Below are 7,245 nucleotides of genomic sequence, written 5' to 3' on the forward strand. Positions count from 1 at the left end.
AAAAATAAAAGCTACGACGTTTCGATCACAACACAAGCGATCGTCATCAGGACAAGAAAAACAAACACGTGTGCCTGGTGGGTGGTGTGGGGAAGGGGAATTCCAGGGCAATTTGGGCAGCGCGTGGAGGAGGAGTGAGCGGGTCGACGGTGGAAACCAGGGGCGGAGCGGAGTCTGAGCGAGCGGGGGACCACGTGGTCGGCACAGACAGCCCCCCACCCCCGGTGGTGAAAGGAGTTCAACGGGATCGTAATCTTCCCAGGAGCCTCGTGGCCCCGGCGCCTCGTGGGCGAGCTCGCCTCGGGTGCAGTTGCACCGCCTGCACACTCGCCCGCGGCGCGCACGCGGAAGCGGCGGATTAATTTGAAGGCCCCATTTCTTCAGAACGCCTCTTTTTTAAAAAAAAAAATCTTGATTTGAAGCTTTCGTGATTGCGGGAATCCATACTCTTTGGTTCTTTCAGTAAAGTAACGTAGGTAGAAACACGTCATAAAACAAAACGTAATATATCACCGTTCTTTTTTGTTTTATTTGATTTTTATACCTACGTGACTTTACCGAATTAAACAAAGAGCGTAGAACGGCTTTTGTGTGCCTCTTAGTTTGTTGCCCCCGTGATTCTCGCGCGAACACGCATCGCCCGCGGGCACTCTGAGCAGACCTCGCTCTTCCTGCTTTCACATCCTCTCCTACTCCGCCGCCTCTTCCTCCACCCTCCTCCTCCTCGTCTTCGTGAGCAAAACAACAATCGCAGCGACCTCTCGCCGCGCGCAACGGCGGACCCCGCTGGAGGCGAAGGACGGCCGACGGCGCCGTTCTCGGACACCGTCAGGGGTGCAAGCGGCACACCGGACAAATGTCATCGCGAGTTTCCCCAAGCCTGGCTGCTGGCTGAGCTCCTCAGCACCGCGACAATGGCTCTTTATCACGTGGTGGCAGGCTTTCGCGACCAATATCATCCATTATAGAGAGGGTTTTTTTGGGGGGGGGGTGGGATGGGGTTAGATCACGTAAATATATAAATGCATCGTTAAAGCCCGCCACCACCCGACACATTTGTAAGTGTTGTGGCTTGGCTCTCCAACACACCGGTGTTGCTGTACTCGTGACGAATTGGCCACGTTCTGTTTACGTGACAACCCTTACTAGTTGGCTGTGTCGGGTCGTGGCGGCGGGTTTTAACGACACATTTATATATTCACGCGAACTAAACCAAATGAAAACCTCTATTATGAACAATGCCTCTGTTTGTTCGTGGCTGTGGGTGGTTGCCACCGAAACTAATTGGGGAAACCGACAGTCGTCTCCTATGTTCCGTTGTAGCAAAAAAAAAGTGTTCTCGGCGAGCAATAAGATGTACATTGAATAGTGTCATTTCTTTACAGCTGATATCGTTCGTGTTTGGTTTGTTGACCGTCCGCCACACCTCCGATTAAGCACGATTGGCTACGTACGGTTCGAGAGAAGTTCAACATACATACATATATATACATCTATACAGTAATCATCTCAACTTGTAACCGCCGCCGCCTGAGAGTATTCGCTCCGCACTGGCGTCGAGGGAGAGGACGATTCAGAGGCGAGATTGACCAGTCAACTATTTAAACAAAAATGTTTTTTTTTCTGACGAGGTAAGGGCCCACTGATCTCTGTAGCTCTTCTTTCACAAGCGACCTGGCCACAAATGATGGCTCAACGAGGCGGCTATGGGGGCCGTCCATAAATTACGTCACGCACCTGGGGGGGGGGTCACACATTTGTGACGATGTATGACGATGTGTGACGAGGGTGGGGGGGGGGATGAGAAATGTGACGTCACGCAAAAATGCGCAACTTTGAATAAATATAGACAACACGTTCTTCTTAATTAAATAGACTTTTAAATAAATCTTTTCTCCTACAACATCAGAGTGCAGCGCTACATTAAATACGCACTACAATGATAATAGTTTAAAGCGATTTGAAGCATGTTTTATATTTTTTTTGGGGGGGGGGGGGAGGGGGCAGAGCTTTGTGACGTCATATTTGAAGGGGAGTCTGACTTTTTGTGACGCCGTGTAACGATGGGGGGGGGGGGGCAAAAAATCGCGTGACGTCATTTATGGACGGCCCCTTATCACGTGGTAATGTACAGCAGCAGCCAAATATTCTAAACGCGTGCTTATAAATGTGGAGGGGATAGAAACCCGAATTACCTGGATAAAAATCCACGCGACCACGGGGAGAGAGAGAGACATGAAAACTCCAGATATACAGGCGTCAGGGTCAGGATCGAACCCACGACCTCCTGTATACCAAGAGAGGGAGTTGACATTTCACGACCACGGCACCCCTATGAGTAACCAAAGACCAGCGGGACGGACAGCAACGACGCGATGTGCCGGCGTCAACAATTGCCCAAGCTTTGCGGTCCTCTATCTATATTAAGGTGTTATCAGCCAGTTCACAAGTGATGACATCTGGGAGGAAACCGGAGCACCCGGCGAAAACTCCCTACCCCATACAGATGGCACAGGGTGGAGTCTACGCGCACGGGGAAGAAAGTTTCGCAACGTGTGTGTGGGTGTGAGCCACCAACCCTCGCTGCTGCCTGCACCAGCGCCCGATTACAGGCAGTCATGCGCAGCGTAGCCACCACTGCCCGGCTAGATGCGGCGGGATAACAAGTTCGATTCCCAACCACGTATAATTTCAGTCCACGAGTGATATCAGATCCAGTCCTGGGCACTGACCCCCCCCCCCCCCCCTGGGCACTCCCCCCCACCCCCCCCCACCCCCCCCTCCTCGGGGTGGCCACAGTCTCCGTACACTGACCGGAACGTTGTGTTTTTGTGTATTCCCCATTGAGAGTACCGCATGCGCTGCTGCCGTGGTTTAGGGGGGTTGTGGGTGGGCCAGAAGCTTCGCAGAAGTTCGAGGCCACGGATCTTCTGGTTTTGGTGTTAGGGGACTTTCGCAGAGACTCGTGGTGGCAGAGAGGTGGAGGAGGTAAAAACGAGGCTCTCAAACCCCCTCGACTGGCAGCAGCAGACTAATGCCCCACACCACTCCCGTAGATGTAGACTCATCCTGGTTTCTAAAAGCTGGTTAAGCAACAGGCAGTCGTGGAGATGGAGCGATGATTTGGCGGGTTCGTGAGTCGGTGTCCAGGAGCGCGACAGACGGCGCTCTAGGCTGGCGTGAACACGCCTCACGACTGGACATTTGTGAAAACGAGCTTTATAGCATTTCAGATTCCTCCAGTATACATAAATATTCTGATTCACGAGTGTTGATTTGCCGAACAAAAAAAATAATTCACGACCTTCATTCACTCTTACAGATCTATTAAAGTTAAGGTCATGCCCATTCACGTTCACAGAGTTGTTATTTTAACAATCGTATTTACAATTAGGTAGCGCCTTCACCAAGGCGCTGTACAGTGAACTAACTATGGTACAAGATGGTTAGGAGAGAGAATGAGCGAAAACTGAGAGTGTGCGCACCACCACCTACACCACCTACACCACCACCTACACCACCACCATCACCACCACATCATCACGAAGGGAGACGCGTCTGTGTTCCACAGACCGCAGCAGCAGCAGCACGATGCTGCTGCTGCTGCCGCTGCTGCGCGATCACAAGTGGAGTAGAATCTGCGGTGTCATTTGCATTTTTCAAAATCTCGTGGGGGGGTGGGGGGGGATTTATTTTTCTTCTTCTTGGGCGAGGTGGCTCTGCGGGGATTGCGACCACGCTCAGCGTCCGTCGTGCGTCCGTGCCGCCTTCGGTGAGGTGCTCGCTAACAGGCAACGCAGTTGTCGCGCCAGAGGCGACGCACGGATCCGGGGTTGTGCGGTGGCCAACGCGGTGTCCTCTCTGTTCTTGAATAAACGAAACGTCAGTTGAACACGTAGCAGTATAGCGCTTTCGCGACCAATATTATTCATAATAGAAGGGTGGGGGGAGCGTTGTTTTGGGTTAGATCGAGTAAATATAAATGCGTCGTTAAATCCGCCAACACCCGACACGGCCAATTAGTAAGGTTTGTCACGTAAACAAAACATTGTCAATTCGTTACCAGTATAGCACACCGGATGTGTTGGAGAGTAAATCCACAACATTTACAATCTGTCGCCAGCTGTCTGTCGCCTGATGAAGCTAGCTGTAATTGCTGGCGAAACGTCGTTCTCAGATTGTAAATGTTGTGGCTTTGCTCTCCAACACACCGGTGTGCTGAACTAGTAACGAATTGGCCACGTTCTGTTTACGTGACAAATCTCACTAATTGGCAGTGTCGGGTGGTGGCGGGTTTAACGACACATTTATGTTTACGCGATCTAACCCCCCCCCCCCAAGAAAAAACCTGTATTATGAATAATGTACTTGTTATCCAGGAGAGACGCATTGATTCGTAGAAGCCTTTTTTCACGAGGCTCCTGCCACTGCTATATTGGGTTGCTATTTTACGAGTAAACCCACAGCATTTACAATTCGAGTACGACGTTTCGCCAGTAATTACAACGAGCATCATCAGACGACAGCCAAGGATTGTGGGGGGAAATCCTCCTGTTTCGGTCTCAGACGAAGCGCGTGTGGACGCACACGGGGCCCATCACGGCAGGAGGGAGGCATCATGAAGCGAGCGCATTTTAATAAACACGTGAGCACAGAGAGGCGTGGGAATGCGATCCGTTCCAACATCGAAGTGTATCTGTACACAAACGAAAATATCGTCGCAATATGCAACACGAACTGCATATACACACACACGCAAAAAAACAAAGACAAAGATCCCCCACCGTATAGCCTTCAACAAACTGTTGGGGCAAGTGCTAATAGTGGGTGCCTATGTAGGCCGCCACGGAACACGAGGACGGTGAGTGGCCAACCAACACCAAGCCCGGCCGCCTTTGTCTCCCTAGCGCTGAGGTTCACGAAGCACCGCGCCAGGTACTCGCTCATTTGAGGCTGAGTCGACCTAGGAGGCGGCCCGGGAGCGGTCCAGATTATTCGCCGCCACCGTTATCGGTCGTGAGCGGGAGTCGAACTCCCCGGGTCGCCGAGTGTGCAACGCGGTGCTCAAACCACTGCGCCACCGCTCCTTCACACACACACACATATATACAAAGACAAAGATCCCCCGTATAGCCTTATCAAACTGTAGGGGCAAGTGCTGTTAGCGAGCACCTATGAAGGCCGGAACGGTACACGAGGAGGTGGGTGGCCAGCACCACGCCCAACCGCCTTTGTCTCCCCAGTGGCGATGTTTACACACCACACCAGGTACTCATTTCACACTCACACATAGATATATACACACACACACTCACACACACAGCCATACACACGTTCACCTTGACAACGTTTTTAAATCAACGCGCGGCAGTTTTAATTGGCACGAATCCTCGCCAATCGGCGTGCCTTGACGCATCCCCATGCGCGAGTCTTCGTCACGTGCTCTCTATAACGCGCCGTGACAGCGGTGCCGGAGACGACCGCATCGGGGGGGGGGGAGTGTCCCATCAACGTGCCCCTTCGAGCCTCTTCCTCCCCCGGTGGAGCTGAGGATGCGACCCGCGACTGCGCTACGCGAGCTGAGTTCAGTACAACAGCACCCGGGATCGAACCGGGGCGGACGGAGGTGTAGGGGGAGGGGGGACGGGCGGCGTGAGCGGCCTCGCCTTTCACGGCTGTCGCCAATCACGAGACGAGGAGTCTCTCAAGACGGCTGTCGTCAGAGAAGACGGGACATTGACGGGACCGTTCGGCGTCCGTGTATATATCCTGCGAGCGTCGTCCAAACAGCTCGGCGCGTTCGTCAACAACAACAGTTGTGTGACCTTAAGGGGAAGAAAGATAACTGTTAGATAAGCGACGTTTCTGGCCAATGGCCCTAATTCTTCATGGCCGCCAAAATATAGTAGATGTCAGCACAGTGGAGAGGCAGAGTTGATATTAAGGTCTGCAGTTGGAAGGGCCACATTTGATGTAACTACCCCAATCGCCGCCAAAGATATATTTGTTTTCCTTTAAAGGCCGCACACGGTGTTATTGACGGACGTGTTGAGTGGTGTTGTTGTTTGTGCCCTAATGCCAACGCGGTAGTGTGGTACCATTCGTTGTGGTCCCGGCAACACGGCAGCGAGATGTTAACTACCTCGCCTGGTATACAGCAGGACATGAGTTCAAACCCGACCCTGACAGCTGCTGTATATTTTGAGTTTGCATGTTCTCCCCGTGGTCGTGTGGATTTTTCTCCAGGTCCTCTGGATTTTCCCCTTCTTATTTAGAATAAACATCACGCGTTTTAAGTATTTGGCTCCTATAAATGTCCACGTGATAAGCCAGTTCATTAAGATATCAGTTGTGGCCAGATCGCTTGTGACAGGGAGCTACATAGCTCAGGGGGCCTTATGTGGTCAAATGAAAAGCGGTTTCTTTTTTAGCAGATTAGTTGCTTGGGCCGCAGCAAGAATTGAATTCTCAGTGAGTACATTCCGAGCCGCTGGTTTTAGACGGGGAAGGTGGCACCGTGACGAGCAGCCACATCCATAGCGATAGGGTTACTGAACGTGGTGTGCCGGCTGAAATTAAACCCTTGTCGCTCGCCATCGTCTGCAGACGCGTACGAGGATGTGCGTGGTGGGATCATCGTTGCCAGCAGCCGCCAGTCGCCACTAAGTGGCGGTGATGTGAAAGGCTCACTGGCAGGAGGTCCCGAGACAGACCCAAGTGCAATGGATTGACTGACTGAGATGACTGGCAGATGCACCACGTGTGCTCCCCAACAGCGCTACCTCGATGTGTTTTAACCGCCCGGCGCTCCGCTAGTTGTTGTGAGCGTCGTTATGAGCCACACACAAACACACACGCGCATGTTCAATGAGTGCCCGGAGCGATTTAGCCCGTGAGTTGTGCGGAGTGGTTATGAACACGAGATTATCATCCGTTGCGTAGCCGATAGCGCTTCATGATAATGCTGACGACGATGATGAACGTGATGATGATGTTCATGTTGCGGATGATGATGATGATGATGACGATGATTACGATGCTAGTTGCCGTTTACAATCTGCATTTTAAGAGCGTCTCAATGCGATCGTTTCTCAAAATGATGGCGATGGCGACTCTAGTCCTGCTGCTGATGATGATGATGTAGATGATGATGATGTAGATGATGATGATGTAGATGATGATGCTGATGTTGTTTCTACTGATGCTATAGCAACCGTCGCTATTTCCGCTGATGCTTCCGCTATT

This window comes from Petromyzon marinus, chromosome 33 (genome assembly GCF_048934315.1).
Source record: "Petromyzon marinus isolate PM22_M1 ecotype Great Lakes invasive population chromosome 33, UKy_Petmar_22M1.pri1.0, whole genome shotgun sequence".
Lineage (NCBI taxonomy): Eukaryota > Metazoa > Chordata > Hyperoartia > Petromyzontiformes > Petromyzontidae > Petromyzon > Petromyzon marinus.